Genomic DNA, 18,500 nt, shown 5'->3' with positions numbered 1-18,500 from the left:
CCAAAGAATGCTCAAAGTACCGCACAATTGCACTCATCTCACACGCTAGTAAAGTAATGCTCAATATTCTCTAAGCCAGGCTTCAGCAATACATGAACCATGAACTTCCAGATGTTCAAGCTGGTTTTAGAAAAGGCAGAGGAACCAGAGATCAAATTGCCAACATCCAATGGATCATCAGGAAAGCAAGACAGTTCCAGAAAAACATCTATTTCTGCTTTATTGACTATGCCAAAGCCTTTGACTGTGTGGATCACAATAAACTGTGGAAAATTCTGAAAGAGATGGGAATACCAGACCACCTGACCTGCCTCTTGAGAAATCTGTATGCAGGTCAGGAAGCAACAGTTAGAACTGGACATGGAACAACAGACTGGTTCCAGATAGGAAAAGGAGTACGTCAAGGCTGTATATTGTCACCCTGCTTATTTAACTTAAATGCAGAGTACACCATGAGAAACGCTGGACTGAAGGAAGCACAAGCTGGAATCAAGATTGCCAGGAGAAATATAAATAACCTCAGATACACAGGCGACACCACCCTTATGGCAGAAAGTGAAGAACTAAAGAGCCTCTTGATGAAAGTGAAAGTGGAGAGTGAAAAAGTTGGCTTAAAGCTCAACATTCAGAAAACGAAGATCATGGCATCTGGTCCCATCACTTCATGGGAAATAGATGGGGAAACAGTAGAAACAGTAGCTGACTTTATTTTTCTAGGCTCCAAAATCACTGCAGATGGTGATTGCAGCCATGAAATTAAAAGATGCTTATTCCTTGGAAGGAAAGTTATGATCAACCTAGACAGCATATTAAAAAGCAGAGACATTACTTTGCCAACAAAGGTCCATCTAGTCAGGGCTATGGTTTTTCCAGTGGTCATGTATGGATGTGAGAGTTGGACTATAAAGAAAGCTGAGCACCGAATAATTGATGCTTTTGAACTGTGGTGTTGGAGAAAACTCTTGAGAGTCCCTCAGACTGCAAGGAGATCCAGCCAGTCCATCCTAAAGGAGATCAGTCCTGGGTGTTCATTGGAAGGACTGATGTTGAAGCTGAAACTCTAATACTTTGTCCACCTGATGTGAAGAGCTGACTCACTGGAAAAGACCTTGATTCTGGCAAAGATTGAGGGCAGGAGGAGAAGAGGACGACAGAGCATGAGATGGTTGGATGGCATCACCGACTCAATGCACATGGGTTTGGGTAGTCTCTCAGAGTTGATGATGGACAGAGAGGCCTGCATGCTTCGATTCATGGGATTGCAGAGTCAGACATGACTGAGCTGAACTGATCCCATATATTTGTCTATATCTCTCCATGTATATGGATACACACACACACATACGTATGTGCGTGTGTGCTAATTCACTTCAATCATGTCCAACTCTGTGACTCTATGGACTGTAGCCCACAAGGCTCCTCTGTCCATGGGGATTCTCCAGGCAAGAATGCTGGAGTGGGTTGCCATGCCCTCCTCCAAGGGATCTTCCCAACCCAGAGATCAAGCCCATATCTCTTATGTCTCCTGCGTTGGCAAGTGGTTTCTTTACTACTAGCCCCACCTCAAAACCCCTCCCCTTCCATATATATGTATGTATGTATGTATACATACATACATATATACAGCTATATATATATATATATATATATATATATAGCTGATTCTGCTTCTCAGGAGAACTCTGAGTGTTGTAGACTATTTGGTTCAACTGTTTGGTTCTTCTTTCCTACAGTCTAGTTGAACTTGAGTAAAACGTAACAGTTTCTAGATTTCTACTGCTCTGATGAGAGACCAGAGAGATTTGAAAGGAAGCCAACGCAGTGTCCCACTCTTAAAGCTGCCCTCCCAAAAGGAAAAGAGCTTTTGGCACTGGGGAGAGGAACACTGAGCACGTCCATTTATTTCATTTATTTTGTTGTCTATTTGGCAAAACAGAAAAATATGGATAAGACTTTTTCATATACCATCATATTAATCTGGTAGGTAAGCTGTGAGTCATGAGCCTGTCCTGGAGGGAGAAAAAGGGCTTCATGAAATATCTGTGCCCCTCTTCTCTATAACAGGAGGGTCAAGGAGCACAGCAGCATTCGTCCCATGACAGGATTTTTATCTCCTCTAATGCATAAAATGACGTGATGGGAAGGGGGAACTAGAAAAGATACAGTGGAGATAGTTCTAGAGTCACAGATTCAAATATTTTGCAGCTAAGATTGACTTGAGATTTTTCTTGGTATTGGAGTGTCTTTTCTTGGTTTGGGGTATTGGCACTTGAGGTGACTCACTTTATTCTATCACCCCAACTTGTGTCTAATAGAACCAGCCAAATACCTGGAGATTCCCAAGGCTGATACCCAGCTGGTTACAGGTATCATTGGTTGTGTATGTTACTGACCATCATTTCACTCACCAGTGGGAATAAAATAGCTCCTAAATAGCTAGAACAAAGATGCAGAAGTAGAGTTTCTCTTTCTTCCCCATCCTCTCCTCTTCAATTTCAAGTGTTCCCACCCTGGATCTTCCACCTTTCAGCAGCATTTGTTCTTTCCTTGTCCTGTGCTCCATCAACCTGGATGGAAGGGCTAGATGTATATACCATCTCTTTTTTTTTTCTTAGGATCTCCTTTGCATTCCCCTTTGACCCAGACCAACTTTACTCACATTTCTAATAACATACATCTTACCAACCTCTTGTGACTTAGTTTTTCTTGTATTTACACAAGCTCTGGGCTTCCCAGGCGGCTCTGGTGGTAAAGAACCTGCCTGCAAATGCAGGAGACATTACAGACACAGGTTCTATCCCTGGGTCAGGAAGACCCCCTGGAGGAGGGCATGGTAACCCAGTCTAGTATTCTTGCCTGGAGAATCCCATGGACAGAGGAACCTGGCGGGCTACAGTCCATAGGGTAGAAAAGAATTGGACACAACTGAAGCAACTTAGCATGCACGCAAGCTTTAAACAGACCTTGCAATTATGATCTCTGAAAGGCTGGGTTGAGGAAGGATAGTATAATTCAGAATATGGAGTTTGGTTACAATTTTACAGAATATAAATGGGGTTACATGTCTTTCCCAGGACATACAACATCTATTACTTAAACTTGTACCTGGTTACTAGCTCCTAACTTAACTGCTGACATCAGCACAAAGAATATGATACTTTATTATTCTAGACTACAAAAGATTCCTTGAGTAGTCTCTCCCTGATCCTTAGGGTAAAATGATTTATAGATAAGAATGATTAATAGAACTGAAGTGACTCTTAAGAAGTCTAATTGACCTCACTGCTTCCAGGTGGTCATTGCTAGACCAGCAATGACGAAACAACTTTAGACTCACATAAGCAGTCTAATTAACTGCAGGTGACTGCCTGAAAGCCTATGTTGATAGGAATTGTTTGATCAAATCCAGACTCTGAATTTTCCGTAATTGATATGTGATATCTGATATGGATAAGTGATAGGAAAGTGCTGACACTCCTGACTCATAGATTCCATTCTTGGTTAAAATCAACGGAGATAGAGAATTACTCCCTTCAGTTTAAAATGACTTCACACAGGGAGAAAGGGTTTCTGGTGAGCAAAGGCAGAGGGAAATTCATCTTGCTACAGAGGAAAGAGGAGGTTGACAAATCGCCATATTTTTTGAGTGTGATAACTTTTCTGAAAATGTGCTAAAATAGAATAATACTCTGAAGATGATTATCTGGACTGTGAGAGAAACTTTAAAGGCTAATAGAATGGCCCTGCTTGTTTTCTTAGCTCATAAGGACACGCTACTGAGAGTGAAAGTGTGAAGTCGATGAAAATTGGCCTTCTTCACAGCTGAGTGAAGAGGATGTTTCCATGGTCAGAAAACACTCTTACATTGGACTTTCAGTGCTCTAAATTTAAACATATAAATTAAAAAATACTGTTTTGCCAAACTGTGTGAAATAGTACATTTTCCCTTTAATGGAAAATCCATTCCCACATAAAAACATAACTTGCTGTTCTTGGTTCAGATAGCTTCAGAGAAACTTTTTTTTTTGGTATCTTCTTCTAAAATGCGGGCACCCTAGACTTAGCTAAGAAATAAACAGAAACCACAATACATTTATTTCAGAGATGTTAGCCTGCAAATAGGATTATGTTGTGGCTAAGGCCCAACAAAAAACATCTAAAGGCTAATGAAGTCTTTGTAAATGCAGGCAACTAGACTTACAACCCCCTTCATACTATGTGCAGTGACAGCAATAATACAACCACTTTTTGAATAATAAGCTATCATTTATTATTATATACCTGCTTGTCTCCTGATTTGCTTCTTTCCTTTCTTTTGCTTCCCGTCTTCTTGTTTCACATATACTGAGTTCCTATTATGTTCTAGGAACTCTGTAAAGCTCAGGATATGATGGCATTGGATTTCTGAATAGACAAGGCTTCTGGCTTCACAGAGTTTACACTCTAATGTAAATTTATACTCTAGTGGGGAAAGCTGGGTATGCATTATTAACAATGATGTGTTGTGTCAGGATGGATTGAATTGTCTATCTATATCCTTTTGGTAGACAAAGAGGAAATTTGGGGACTAGAAGAGAGTGATTTCAATATTTTCCTATTTATTGCTCACTAATACTAATATGAGGAAGGGCTTCCCCAGTGACTCAGTGGCGAAAAATCCTCCTGCAATACAGGAGCCACGGGAGAGGTGTGTTCGATCCCTGGGTCAGGAAGATCCCCTGGAGAAGGGCATGGCAACACACTCCCGTATCCTTGCTTAGAGAATCCCATGGAGAGAGGAGCCTGGTGGAATATAGTCCATAGGGTTTGCAAAGAGTTTGACATGACTGAAATGACTTAGCACGCATGCACACTGTATGAGGAAGGCAGAGACAAATGTATCTTTACTATGAAATAACCTAGATGCTATTTTACAAAGAATTGGATTAAGTTCATATTAATAGGAGAAGTCAAACTTTAAAAAAGGATGTAGGTCAGATATATTGATCTTTAGAAAGAATTACCTTTATTGTGGTAGGTTCTGTCCTGTCACCTTGATTCTGATTCACCTGATTACAGCAGGGCTTGATTCTGCTGTAGTGTGGGAACTGCCAAAGAGTGGCTCCAAACTTGCTCACTTTCTCTCTAATCCCTACTTATAGGTCTCTCTTGACTTCAAGGGGCTAGTTGAGGGTAATGAATATTATTGTGCTGGGAGGAGGGCATGCATGGTCAGTTGCAACTCTTTGTGATCCCCAAGGAATGTGTAGCCCACCAGGCTCTTCTGTTCATGTAATTTTCCAGCAAGAATACTGGAGTGGGTTGCTGTTTTTTTTCTCCAGGGTGTCTTCCTGACCCAAGAATTTAACCCAAGTCTTCTACATCTCCTGCATTGGCAGGCAGATTCTTTACCACTGCCTTACCTGCTATTGAATGTTAATTGTTAGTTCAATAATTTTAATAAACTAATTAGTCTATCATTAATCTAGCTATTGGTTAAAGTATTTTAATCAAAATTGCATACTTATTTGGTTTTCAGAGCTGTATCTTAGTTTAAAAAACAAGAAGGACTATTATAAAATTGGAGATGAACAATCAAAGCCCTAAGTTTTTTTAAGAAAGAGGTAGTTGTGATGATGAAATAATAAATACTTTTTGGATTATTCCAATTTAAGAATATCCAGCTATCTCGACATAGAACCTGTGGCTTCTAACTTTTATTCCATGGACTTTTGTAAACAGAGATTTTTAAGTAATGCCGCTGTGAAAATAAATAAAAGAATAATCTAGATATTATACCAGAATCAGAAATATACTTAATAGTTAGAGGTTTTCTGATAAAGAATAAAAAAATCTTGTAGTAAAGTATTTTTACCAAAATTTATACCAAAAATATAAGATGAAACATACAATTTTGATCTTAATAAATTAAGATTATTTATCTCTAACATCTTTGTTACTTCATAAGGTAAAATATTTCTTTTTATTGGGGATGGTCTTGATCACTGCCTCCTATACAACGTTATGAACCTCCATACATAGTTCTTCAGGCACTCTGTCTATCAGATCTAATCCCTTGAATCTATTTCTCACTTCCACTGTATAATCATAAGGGATTTGATTTAGGTCACACCTGAATGGTCTAGTGGTTTCCCCTGCTTTCTTCAATTTAAGTCTGAATTTTTCAATAAGGAGTTCATGATCAGAGCCACAGTCAGCTCCTAGTCTTGTTTTTTCTGACTCTATAGAGCTTCTCCATCTTTGGCTGCAAAGAATATAATCAATCTGATTTCGGTATTGATCATATGTTGATGTCCATGTGTAGAGTCTTCTCTTGTGTTGTTGGAAGAGAGTGTTTGTTATGACCAGTATGTTCTCTTGGCAAAACTCTTGTTAGCCTTTGCCCTGCTTCATTCTGTACTCCAAGGCCAAATTTTTCTATTACTCCAGGTATCTCTTCCTATTTTTGCATTCCAGTCATCTATAATGAAAAGGACATCTTTTTTGGGTGTTAGTTCTAGAAGGTCTTGTAGGTCTTCATAGAACTGTTTAACTTCAGCTTCTTCAGCATTACTGGTGGAGAAGGCAATGGCACCCCACTCCAGTACTCTTGCCTGGAAAATCCCATGGATGGGGGAGCCTGGTAGGCTTCAGTCCATGGGGTCGCTAGGAGTCAGACATGACTGAGCGACTTCACTTTCACTTTTCACTTTCATGTATTGGAAAAGAAAATGGAAACCCACTTCAGTGTTCTTGCCTGGAGAATCCCAGGGACAGGGGAGCCTGGCGGGCTGCCGTCTGTGGGGTTGCACAGAGTTGGACACGACTTAAGCGACTTAGCAGTAGCAGCAGCAGCATTACTGGTTGGGGCATAGACTTTGATTACCGTGACACTGAATGGTTTGCCTTGGAAATGAACAGAGATCATTACGTCGTTCTTGAGATTGGATCCAAGAACTGCATTTTGGACTCTCTTGTTGACTATGAGGGCTACCCAATTTTTTCTAAGGGATTCTTTCCCACAGTAGTAGGTAAAGTGGTCATCTGAATTAATTTTGCCCATTCCAGTCCATTTTAGTCCACTGATTCCTAAAATGTCAATGTTTACTCTTACCATCTCCTGTTTGACCACTTCCAATTTACCTTGATTCACTTCCAAGTTTACCTTGATTTTTCCAGTAGTCATGTATGGATGTGAGAGTTGGACTGTGAAGAAAGCTGAGGACTGAAGAATTGATGCTTTTAACTGTAGTGTTGGAGAAGACTCTTGAGAGTCCCTTGAACTGCAAGGAAATCAAATCAGCCAGTCCTAAAGGAAAATCAGTCCTGAATATTCATTGGGAAGACTGATGCTGAAGCTGAAACTCCAGTATTTTGGTCACCTGATGGGAAAAACTGATTCATTGGAAAAGACCCTGATGCTGGAGAAGATTGAAGGAGGAGAAGGGGACGACAGAGGATGAGATGGTTGGATGGCATCACTAACTCAATGGACATGAGTTTGAGCAAGTTCTAGGAGTTGGTGATGGACAGAGAAGCCTGGTGTGCTGCAGTCCATGGGGTTGCAAAGAGTCGGACACGACTGAGTGACTGAAGTGAACTGAACTGAAGGTAAAATATGATGAACATTTCTAACATCATTTGACATATCAGAGGGACTTTTTGTCTTTTTTTCTAAGTACTTTCATTCAATCATAAATGATGTCATATAAAGCACCTCTCTGAATGTGTTTAGTGAACTACTTTTATTCAATTACCATGGTCAAGTGAGTAATGGTGTTTGGTGGGCAGGAGTGGGGTGAGAGTGGGAAATGCTGCTTTCAAATGAAGGCTCTTCAGTAGTCTTACTGACTTCTAGTTTCTTAAGTGTGCAGCAGTGGGATTAGAGGAAGCCTAGAGAAAGCAAACAAACAAAAATTTTAATCATGCAGCTATTTGAAACAGCAACATAGAGGAGTGAAACCAGCCTTTGATGGGGCCCATTGGTGGAGAAATCAAATCAAACAGCATTTACCTGTGATTAATCTGTCCATACCCTCTTATGACTAATGAATCCCAGTTAGAGGGCATTCCCCATAGAAAGTTGCAGAGAAAGATTGTGCAGCAAAGTAGGCCAGGGCCCTGGAAGCATAAATATTGGAGTTAAAGTCTATGCTTCTTGTGCTCTCGACCTGCATCTCACCACCTCAAGTTGGAGTTGGGAAGAGTGATCTCTTAATTCTTTCATTCTATACCTTTCCTTGGAACAATGCAATTTGTTTATTTGTTGAAAATAAACAAATGCATCTTTTAAGATCCATTTTACTAATAAGATTAAAATTTGAACTTAAGTTATAAATTAATTTATATATATATATATATATATATATATATATATATAAAACTTTAAACTTCACCTGGATTTTCTTTCCTGTTCTTCTTTCTTGATTCTATTCCCTGACACATGAAATTCCAATATGATCAGATCAGATCAGATCAGATCAGTCACTCAGTCATGTCTGACTCTTTGCGACCCCATGAATCGCAGCTTGCCAGGCCTCCCTGTCCATCACCAACTCCCGGAGTTCACTGAGACTCAAGTCCATCGAGTCAGTGATGCCATCCAGCCGTCTCATCCTCTGTCGTCCCCTTCTCCTCTTGCCCCCAATCCCTCCCAGCATCAGAGTCTTTTCCAATGAGTCAACTCTTCGCATGAGGTGGCCAAAGTACTGGAGTTTCAGCTTTAGCATCATTCCTTCCAAAGAAATCCCAGGGCTGATCGCCTTCAGAATGGACTGGTTGGATCTCCTTGCAGACCAAGGGACTCTCAAGAGTCTTCTCCAACACCACAGTTCAAAAGCATCAATTCTTCAGCGCTCAGCCTTCTTCACAGTCCAACTCTCACATCCATACATGACCACAGGAAAAACCATAGCCTTGACTAGACGAACCTTTGTTGGCAAAGTAATGTCTCTGCTTTTGAATATGCTATCTAGGTTGGTCATAACTTTCCTTCCAAGGAGTAAGCGTCTTTTAATTTCATGGCTAACCTTATATATATCTTCCCATGCTTAAGTATCTCTCTCTTGCATGTTTGTTTTCATCATTGTTTTAGAAAATGAGATATTATACCCACTTCAGTGCATTTGGATTTTATCAATCAATAATTCCTATGGAAAGTTCTCTAGGATAATTGGTCTTCTAGGTATAGAGACATATATCAAGAATAACATTTTCTTTTTTCTTTTTTAATGCTTATATTCATTGTTTTATTTTTTTACTTACTAAATTTTCTAGATGCTTCACAGAAATAATAAAGAATGTTGGTATTATATATCATTCCCTCTGTAATACTGATTAAATACTCTATGACAATAAGGTATGATATAAATACTTTGAGGTGTCATCACATTCTGTTTGCAAATATTTATTTTTAGTTTTGGCATCTATATTCACAAGGAGAACTGGTTTATTATTCACTCAAAAGATGTTTATTGAGTACCTGCTTTCTGTCAATATCAGTCTGGGTACAAAGGCTATAGTATTTATGCGTAAGCATCCCTGTCCTTACTGAGTTTACATCCGGGAGAAAGTGTTCTTTCTCTTCTTCCTCCTCCTCCTCTTTTTCTTCTTTTTTGGTTAGTGCTTTTATCAGATTTGATATTACAATGATTTTATCTTCTAAAATTTAACTGAAGAAACTTTCACCCTTCTGCTAGGAATGGAATAGATTAAATATTTGTCTGTTCTTTTAAAGATAGCAAAACATGGCTATGAACCCAGCTGGTATGATGTCTTTTTTGAAGGTGGGCTTTTAATTGCCTTCCCAGTTTTATGATGATTAGAATATTTGAGTTTTCCATTTCTTCTTAGGTCAATTTAAGGAATTTGTGTTTTCAGGAAAAACATTTTCAAATCTGTTTTGAATGCATCTTAAAAATATGTATGTGATATATTCTCTTGTAATGCTTTTAAGTTCTCCTACATCTGTGGTTATATTTCTTTTCTCAACTCTAATGTTGCTCTATTTTGCTCTCATTTTTTCTTATTCAAGTGCCTGATTAAAAAATTATCTATTTTTTTCTTCCAAAGAACCAGTTCATGGATTTCTTTGTCTATTTTTCATCCTTTCTATTCTTTGTTTTCTATTTCATTAGTATCAGTTTTTATCTTTATTCTCTCTTGATTGCTTCTTGGTTCATTTTATGGTTCTTTATCCCCCAACTTCTCAAGATTAGCACAAAGCCCCTTTTGTACTATTCTTCCTTGCTCATTCTTCTTTAATAATAAAGGTATTTCAAGGTATAATATTTCTATGAAATAGAGTTTTCCCTTTATCCTATAGATTTCTGGAAAAAAAAAGTTTCTCTTTTTGCTTTCTAAGTGATTCTGATTTCCCTTTCATTGTACTTTTTTGATCTAAGACTTATTAGAAATATGTTTCTAAATTTTTTCAGTGGTAATTCTTATCAGTTATTTCAAGTTTCATTGATATATGATCAAAAGATATAGTTTGTAAAAATCTTTACTTTTGGAATCAGTTAAGTTTTTGAGTTGAGTACATGATTAACTTTTCAAAATGTTCAGTGGATATACAAGAAAAATTATATTCTCTATTTGAAAGTAAATGTTCATGTAGAGACTCAGTGGGGTGCTGATAAACGTTTAATAGCCAAATTTCTAGATACGATTTTAGCATTTATAGCATTTCTGTTTTCCATGGTGTATATACACCTGTCATGATCTATTTCTAGTTACTAATGTGACAACACTGAATATGGAGATGGGATGAGATACTCACAATTGGCTTCCAAAAACTAGTATACACTAATTCATCTATTGATTTAAGTAGCTATTAAATCAAGCTTATTTACTGTATTATTAAATTCTTCTATAACCTTAGCTTACTTTTGACCACTAGGTTCTGAAAGAGTTGTATTGAAATTCCCTATTTCAATGGCATTTTTCAAGTTTTCCTTGTGTGTCTAATAGTTTTTGATCCACATATTTATCTGCCATTTTTTGGTACATATCAGTTCAGTTCAGTTGCTCGTCTGTCTGACTCTTTATGACCCATGGACTGCAGCACACAAGGCTTCCGTGTCCATCACCAACTCCTGGAGCACTAAATTCCTCAATTAAGTTTTCTACCACCACATAATGATGCTTTCAGAGAAGGGAATGGCAACCCACTCCAGTATTCTTGCCTAGAGAATCCTGTGGACAGAGGAGCCTGGTGGGCTGCTGTCCATAGGGTCACACAGAGTCGGACATGACTGAAGCGACTTAGCATGCATTGGAGAAGGAAATGGCAACCCACTCCAATATTCTTGCCTGGAGAATCCCAGGGATAGAGGAGCCTGGTAGGGTGCCGTCTATGGGGTCGCACAGAGTCGGACACGACTAAAGCAACTTAGCAGCAGCAATGATGCTTTCAATCCTATATAATGTTTTAACCTTAAATTCCACCTTATATGATATTAATGTTGCCATATCTGTTTTCCTTTTGTTTGCATTTGTCTGATATCTCCTTGCTGATCCTTTTATTTTCCATCTTTATCACGTCAACTTAAATACAAGTTTGCAAATAGCAAAATGTATATAAACTAGTCCAACAGTCTTTATATTTTAGTAGGAGATTTCAGTCTGTGAATGATTTCAGTCATTCATTCAATGTAATGACTTTATTTCTTCAATCATTGCATTTCATTACTCTTTCTTTTTTTATGTTTAAAAATTAATTTATTTTAATTGGAGGATAATTACTTTACAATATTGTGATTTTTTTTTTTTTTGCATACATCAACATGAATCGGCCACAGGTATACCTGGATCCAACCCATTCTGAACACCCCTCCCACACCACGTGGCATACCCAGGAGCCTACTCCTTTTCTTGTTTCTTCTGTTTCCTTTCTTTTAACCTAGCTGGTTTAAGTTGATATTCATTCTTTTTCTTTCCCCCTGTTAAATGATCATCTTCCACCAGATGAATAAACCCAACTATTTCCCTGACTTGGGTACACTTATGGTCTGATGCTCTGTTTCTCCAGTTCTCCCTGCCCTACAGGATGAGGCCATTAAAATACTTTCACTTCTCCCACCTTTCTTTTCCTTCTTGCTACCATTAAACTTTTGGAATGTTTTCATTTTTTTCCCCAAGACAAATGCCTAGATTTTGCTATTACAATTTAAATATTTAATAGAGTTTTCCTTCTAGGAATTTACCCTTCTAGGGCATAGAATTAGGTTTCAGTCTGCTCTTAGCTGTAGATTTGATTCTAGTGTTAACTTCCAATATTGTAAATGTTAGTCTGAGTTTTTTCTTCCTGTGTACGTAGTTGTTGTTTGCTTGGTAGCTTGTAAGGATTTTCTCTTTATCCTAAAGAGATCAAAGATTTTATTATGGCATGCCTCAGTATCTTCCCCCCCCACCTTATTCCTGGCCTTGAAATCAGAGAGCTTTTTTAATCTACAGAACCAAGTTGTTCATTATGTCAGAAACATTTTCTACTTTAACTAAATACTACCTCCACTCATCTATATCCCTTTATCATGCTAAAATATCTGCTACTCATATATTAGGGCTCCTGGATATAGGCTCTAAGTCTCTCTACTTTTTCCTTTGGTGTTTAAAATATTTCTTGTAGGTCATTTCCTAGGTTACTAATTCAGGTTTCAATAATGATCCCCTATAAAAAAGTAAAATGCTGCTTTTGTTTGATAAAATTTCTCCTTTAAATTTATCCAGACTTCCAAAAGCATAGACAGATTTTGAAGTCACAGAAGCCAGGTGTTGGAATCCTCCTTCGTCTCTTACTAGCTTGTGACCTTGAACAAGGTGCTTATTCTCTTAAAGCTCAGTTTTCTAATCTATGGGGAAAGAACTGATATCACCCACTTAACTATAATCATGATTTCAAGATAGGAAATAAACAGCTACTTTTTGCAAGGTATTGGGTACCTAAAGAATATTTCATAACTATTTTAGTGTATCATTTGATTAAGGATCCATATTAACAAAAGTAAAATTGAACCCTGTAGGAGGAAACCATTAGGCTTTTTTCAACATTGATTACGTGTTCTTATGCAATTTTTGGTGGCTTTTCCACAAAACATTTTTAAGCTTTGCTAATAGAATTATAATGTCACATTCGTATAGCAATTGACAGTTTATCTATAACCCTGTGATTGAAAACAGTTATTATTATGATAAGGATGATGCTGAGTGAAATGATTTTCCAAAGATTACCTGGCTAACAGGTAGTGTAGATTGCATTTATTCTCTGATCTGAAAACATTTCTCCTGTTGAGAGACAGTGCCACAAATATCAATAACTGAATTTTTAAAAAATTTAATCATCAGTTTCTGGTTGAATTTTATTCATTCAGCTATGTATACAATGATTAGTAATTCATTCATTCTATGTACCATACATCATTTTGATTGCTAAGGAGAAAATGGTGAGCAAAAACAGATGTAGTTTCTCCTTTCATGAAGCTTACAGTCTAATGAGAGAGATATATATTAATCTAAATTCATATGTGTGTGGTGCATGCTCAGTCGTGTCCAACTCTTTGCTACTCCATGGACTGTATATAGCCCACCAGGCTCCTCTGTCCATAAGATTATCTCAGCAAAATACTGGAGTAGGGTGTAATTTCCTCCTCCAAGGGATCTTCCCAATCCAGGGATCAAACTTGTGTCTCCTGTGCCTCCTGCATTGACAAGCAAGTTCTTTACCACTGAGCCACCTTATACATACATATAAAGTTACCACTGAGAAGTACATATGACTAGGAGCTTTTACATTGTCAGGAAGGTTAAAAAGGGCTCCCTGAGGAAACGATGATAAGGTGAGGTCTTAAGGAAGAGTTCTGTTAGCCAGGCAAAGGAGGGTTAAGTGGGGAGAGGAGCCTTCAATATAGAGGGAATAGCATACATAAAGATCCCGTGTTGAGAGCAAGCCTTTCAGATGAGAGATTGAACTCAGTGACACTGGAACCAAGGTGAATGGGGAATGTGTGAGGGGAGGCTGCAGAGGGAAGGAAGTGGGGACTGGAAGATGCAGGATTCTGAGAGGCATGTTAAATATTTTTGTCTTTGGCTTAGATTAATAGGATGCCAGCTAGAGTTTTAAGGGAGAACGTGCGTGTGTGTGTGTGTGTGCGTGCATGTGCTGATTGGTACACATCTCTCTGGCTAAAGTGGAAAGAAGGGATTAGAAGAAGGCCAGAGTAGACACAGGTAAATCAGCCACCTGTTTGGTTTGAAGAAGTTCAGATGGGGGAAAATGGTGACTTGGAGTAGGAGGTGGCAATGAAGACAGAGAGAAAGGGATGAATCTGTGAGGTAATTAGGAGGCCAAAGCAATTGGACCTGATGATAAATTATATAGAAAGGCTGGAGTAGAGAAGCTTGAGATGAGATCTAAATCTCTACCCTAAATAGCTAGGTGGATAATAGGTGCACTTGTTGTTTTACGGAGTTCTGAGAGAAGACTGGACTGGGGGGATTAAGATTATGAATTTGGATAAGTATATTCAAGCTGACACCATATGGAGATGAGAGTTGCAGTTGACTACATATGTCAGATGCTCAAGGAATAGTCTGGACTGGAGATAAAACATGAGTCATCTACTGTAGATCATTATTGATGTTGTGGGTGTAGCTGGAGTGATGAAAAAGATTCTATCTCTTTTACTTACTGAGACATTTATTTCTGGAACTCTTTTTGACTACTTTATTTAGGAGATTTAGGAGCAGAGGCCAGCATGACACTCTAAATCACCAGTATTATCTGCATCTCTACAGACACTGATAGAGAGTGCCTAGGAGCCAGTCTGCGCTGATGCTAGCACTGTTGAACTGTGAGGTAAGGAAAGCAGGTAGACCAGATGGCTCAGTCCTATTGTGGTGAGGATACATGCTTAGATACTATATTGTAAAAAGCAGGGAATAGGAGAACATTAAATCTGAAGAAAGAGGAAAAAACTGCTGAAAGGGAATTTGAGTCTACTGTTTGCTCAAGTAAAGCTGTTACACTGAAGGAGGCTTTTCAAAACTTCAAGTAACCTTGAAGTGTCATTATTTCTTTTTCACCATTGGTGGGAATGAGAGCCCCATAAAGATGTGACAAAAAGGACTTTGTTTTGTTTTTGTTGCACTTGTGAATGGTGCTATGTATATCAATGCCCTGCCACACCATAATTTAAAATGTCTGACCCATGAGCTTGTTATGGACCTCACCGGGTCTTATAGATTCACAGAGCTGGTTGGTGGCAGAGCTGGAGGAAAACCAAGCTCTTGATACCATGTTTCTTCACAAGAACTATGATTAGATAAAACTTGTATTTCTTTACAATTGATTCTCCTGGGCATTTTATACCCATCTCATGTAGTAATTCAGCCATATGAACACTTGTTTTGATCTATGGTTTAACTTTTGTGTCTATGCAGCAGCAGCTAGTAATTGGATTTGAGATATATATATATATATATATATATATATATATATATATGTTTCCCAGGTGGTGCTAGTGGTAAAGAACCCACCTGCCAATACAGAACACATAAGAGATGTGGATTCAATCCCTGGGTCAGGAAGACCCCTGCAGGAGGGCATGGCAACCCATTCCAGTATTCTTGCCTGGGAAATCTCATGGACAGAGGAGCCTGGTGGGCTATGGTCCATATGGTTGCAAAGAGTCAGATATGACTGAAGAAACTTTGCGCACACACACGTGTGTGTCTGTGTGTGTGTATATTAGATATTATATAATGTCATATCAGATATCATATAATTTATATATTATAAATAATATAATTTATATAATGCATGTGTTTATGTTTAATACTATGTACTACATAGTATCTCTCTCTGTATATATATTTTGGATTTGGTAGCCATGAATCCAGAAGTGATAGCTGGGCTATTCAGTCAGCAGTTTCTACTATTTAATAGCAGCAAATTCCAGAAGGGTAGGTAATCGCTGCTGCATTTAGATTGCAAACATAAGACAGCAAAAGCCTGACTGTAGAGGATCACTGTCTTCACTCCTCACCTTGTGCAAAGGGACTTACTAGGAAATGAACAGCTTCAAGAGCTCTGGCCTTGCAACATAAATCCCTAAGTTAGTTGTAACCTTTACTCTTTGAGTGTGCATCCAGCTTGCTCATCCACGTGCACCTGGAGTACCCACTGCATGACCTTTTAGCAGACTCTGGGGGCTGGTTCAAAGAATAACAATCCAGCCCAGCCTCAGCTGGCTGTCTGCACCTGACTCAGCTCTCCTCTGATTGATCATGAAATCCTGGAGAAGCAGAAGCCCGATATTGAGATTCTTATTCCAGATCATGCAGCCAGTGACTTGGGACATGTTTTACACTGAGGGTTATACTCTAGCCATGGCCCTGCTGCCTCTCATGGGGCAGTGATTAAAAGCCAGGACGTTGAGTCACACAGTCTTAGATTCAAACCTTCTACTTCCAAGCTGGTTGGAAAACCTAATTAGCCTACTTGAACTTCAGTTCGCTTGTCTGGAAATAAGAGATGATAATACTTGTATCATGGAGATATTGTGAGGAATAAATGCGATGGCAGAGCCATGCAACTATATCTAATGCTTATCCAGTGCTAATGTCTGGAATTTTCTGAAATAGGCATTGCATACTGAGGAAGCTTCTACCTGCAACTTGTGTGGGGCATGGTGGTAGACGTCATTGCTCTGGATGTTTGTTCAGGTCCTCTTTTCTGAGAACTGTGCAACCTACTCTAATGCAAGAAACCATTTACCTCAGTGAGGCTGTGCAATAATTCCGGCGAGGGTGCTCATGCCCCATGTAGGAAACACTGGTAAATAGTCTCCCTGCCCTGTCATAGAAAACAGTCCCATGAGGCTTTCTTCTAATTGTTGGAGATATTACTCTTCTAAAGCAGAACCAAATCCTGGCTTGGCCTCAGAACCCTAAGGAGATTGTGTGTGTGTTAGTCGCTCAGTCATGTCTGACTATTTGCAATGGCATGGACTGTATCCCACCAGGCTTCTCTGTCGTGGGTTCTTCCAGGCAAGAATACTGGAGTGGATTGCCATTCCCTTCTCCAGGGGATCCTCCTGACCCAGGGATCGAACCCGGGTCTCCCACATTGCAGGCAGATTTTTTACCCTCTGAGCCACCAGGGAAGGTGGCTGGGTTGGCCAAAAAGTTCCTTCAGACTTTCCATAACATCTTACAGAAAAACCCTAATGAACTTTTGCACCAACCCGATATTTATGAAGTATGTTTGGAGTTTAGTTGACTTGCATTTAACTGAGTCTCAGAGTAGCTCCAGATTTCTGGGGTAGTCCTGGAGCCCAATTTGGCTCCTGCTCTTAGGAACTTCCTTAAATTGAGTCTCTTGTAGTTTCAGTCCAGAAGCTTCCTAGAATAATTAGCCCACCAGAGCTGTGTTCCAGGCTCTAATAAGTATGCCCAGAGTTTGCTCCTCATGGCTTCCTGGAATGACATGTAAAAGGCATGTGGAATGGAGGATTTGTTTGTTAGGTGTGACCCTTCCACATATTGTGCCTCTCCTTAGTGTGGGAACCAAAAGAGTTGGTTGGACAAATTCTTCTCTTTGTGAATTTCTTCATACATTGGAATTTAAATCTTCTCACTGAACCCAGAGGCCATTCTGTTGTTTTTCATGAAGTAAGGGGCTTGCTGGTAGCTCTGCAAAAAGTGATGGGGGTTTGTCTTATTATTTTAATAGCCTTCGTAGACTGCTGGCCTGTGTTCGGGATGGAGCCCAATCCCCAGGGCATTTTCCTCAATTCTAGCCCCTTATAAAAGTGCATTTCCTAACCCCCAGCCTAATGTCTGCTCCCTGTTCTCCCTAGCGGGGTGCTGGTTCACAGAACCACACTCAGGCTGAGATGGCTAAGACTTGTCATTCAGGTCAAGCCTAAGAACTGGGCCGTTCTGCTCTTTGCTCTCTCCATTCCAGGAGAAGCCTTCTGACTAATAATGTTAAGTTCTTTTTCTCTAGTCATGAATCTTTCTCTAGAAAGAGCCTATTAGCCATCCATAAATTGAGCCCAATGGCATTAGCAGACAAATGGAGTTAAAAGTAGGTCAGGTCTGGTATGTTCCAGCTGTCATTTCCGGCAGTGGAGGAATGACAGGCGCTTGAATTTAAAGGGAATGGGGTGCCTGTTAGCATTTCCCACTACTTTGCCCTTTCAGTCTTCTCCTTTTGGAAACATCTTTGCTGGGCTGGGCCTCCCTCTGGCTGAGTGCGGTCCAGTTCTTAGTCCAGCAGCTAGGTCTTTCTGATCTGGCTCTTCCCTCTCCAGTGTCCTGTTTTGTGACTTCTTTCCTTCCCCCTGAATGCCGTGATGATACCAAAGGGCTCAATAGTATTCAGGTCTTACCCCAGCTGTCCTTACTGTTTAGGAGGCCTGCCTTCCACACCCCCTAATTCATTCCTTGAAACTGCAGCTCAGGCCATGCGTCCCTCCTGAAGCTCTGCTTTACCACCCTGGACACTGGCATTAGCCCTT

Source organism: Bos taurus, chromosome 26 (genome assembly GCF_002263795.3).
Source record: "Bos taurus isolate L1 Dominette 01449 registration number 42190680 breed Hereford chromosome 26, ARS-UCD2.0, whole genome shotgun sequence".
Lineage (NCBI taxonomy): Eukaryota > Metazoa > Chordata > Mammalia > Artiodactyla > Bovidae > Bos > Bos taurus.
Note: the sequence above shows the minus strand (reverse complement) of the source record.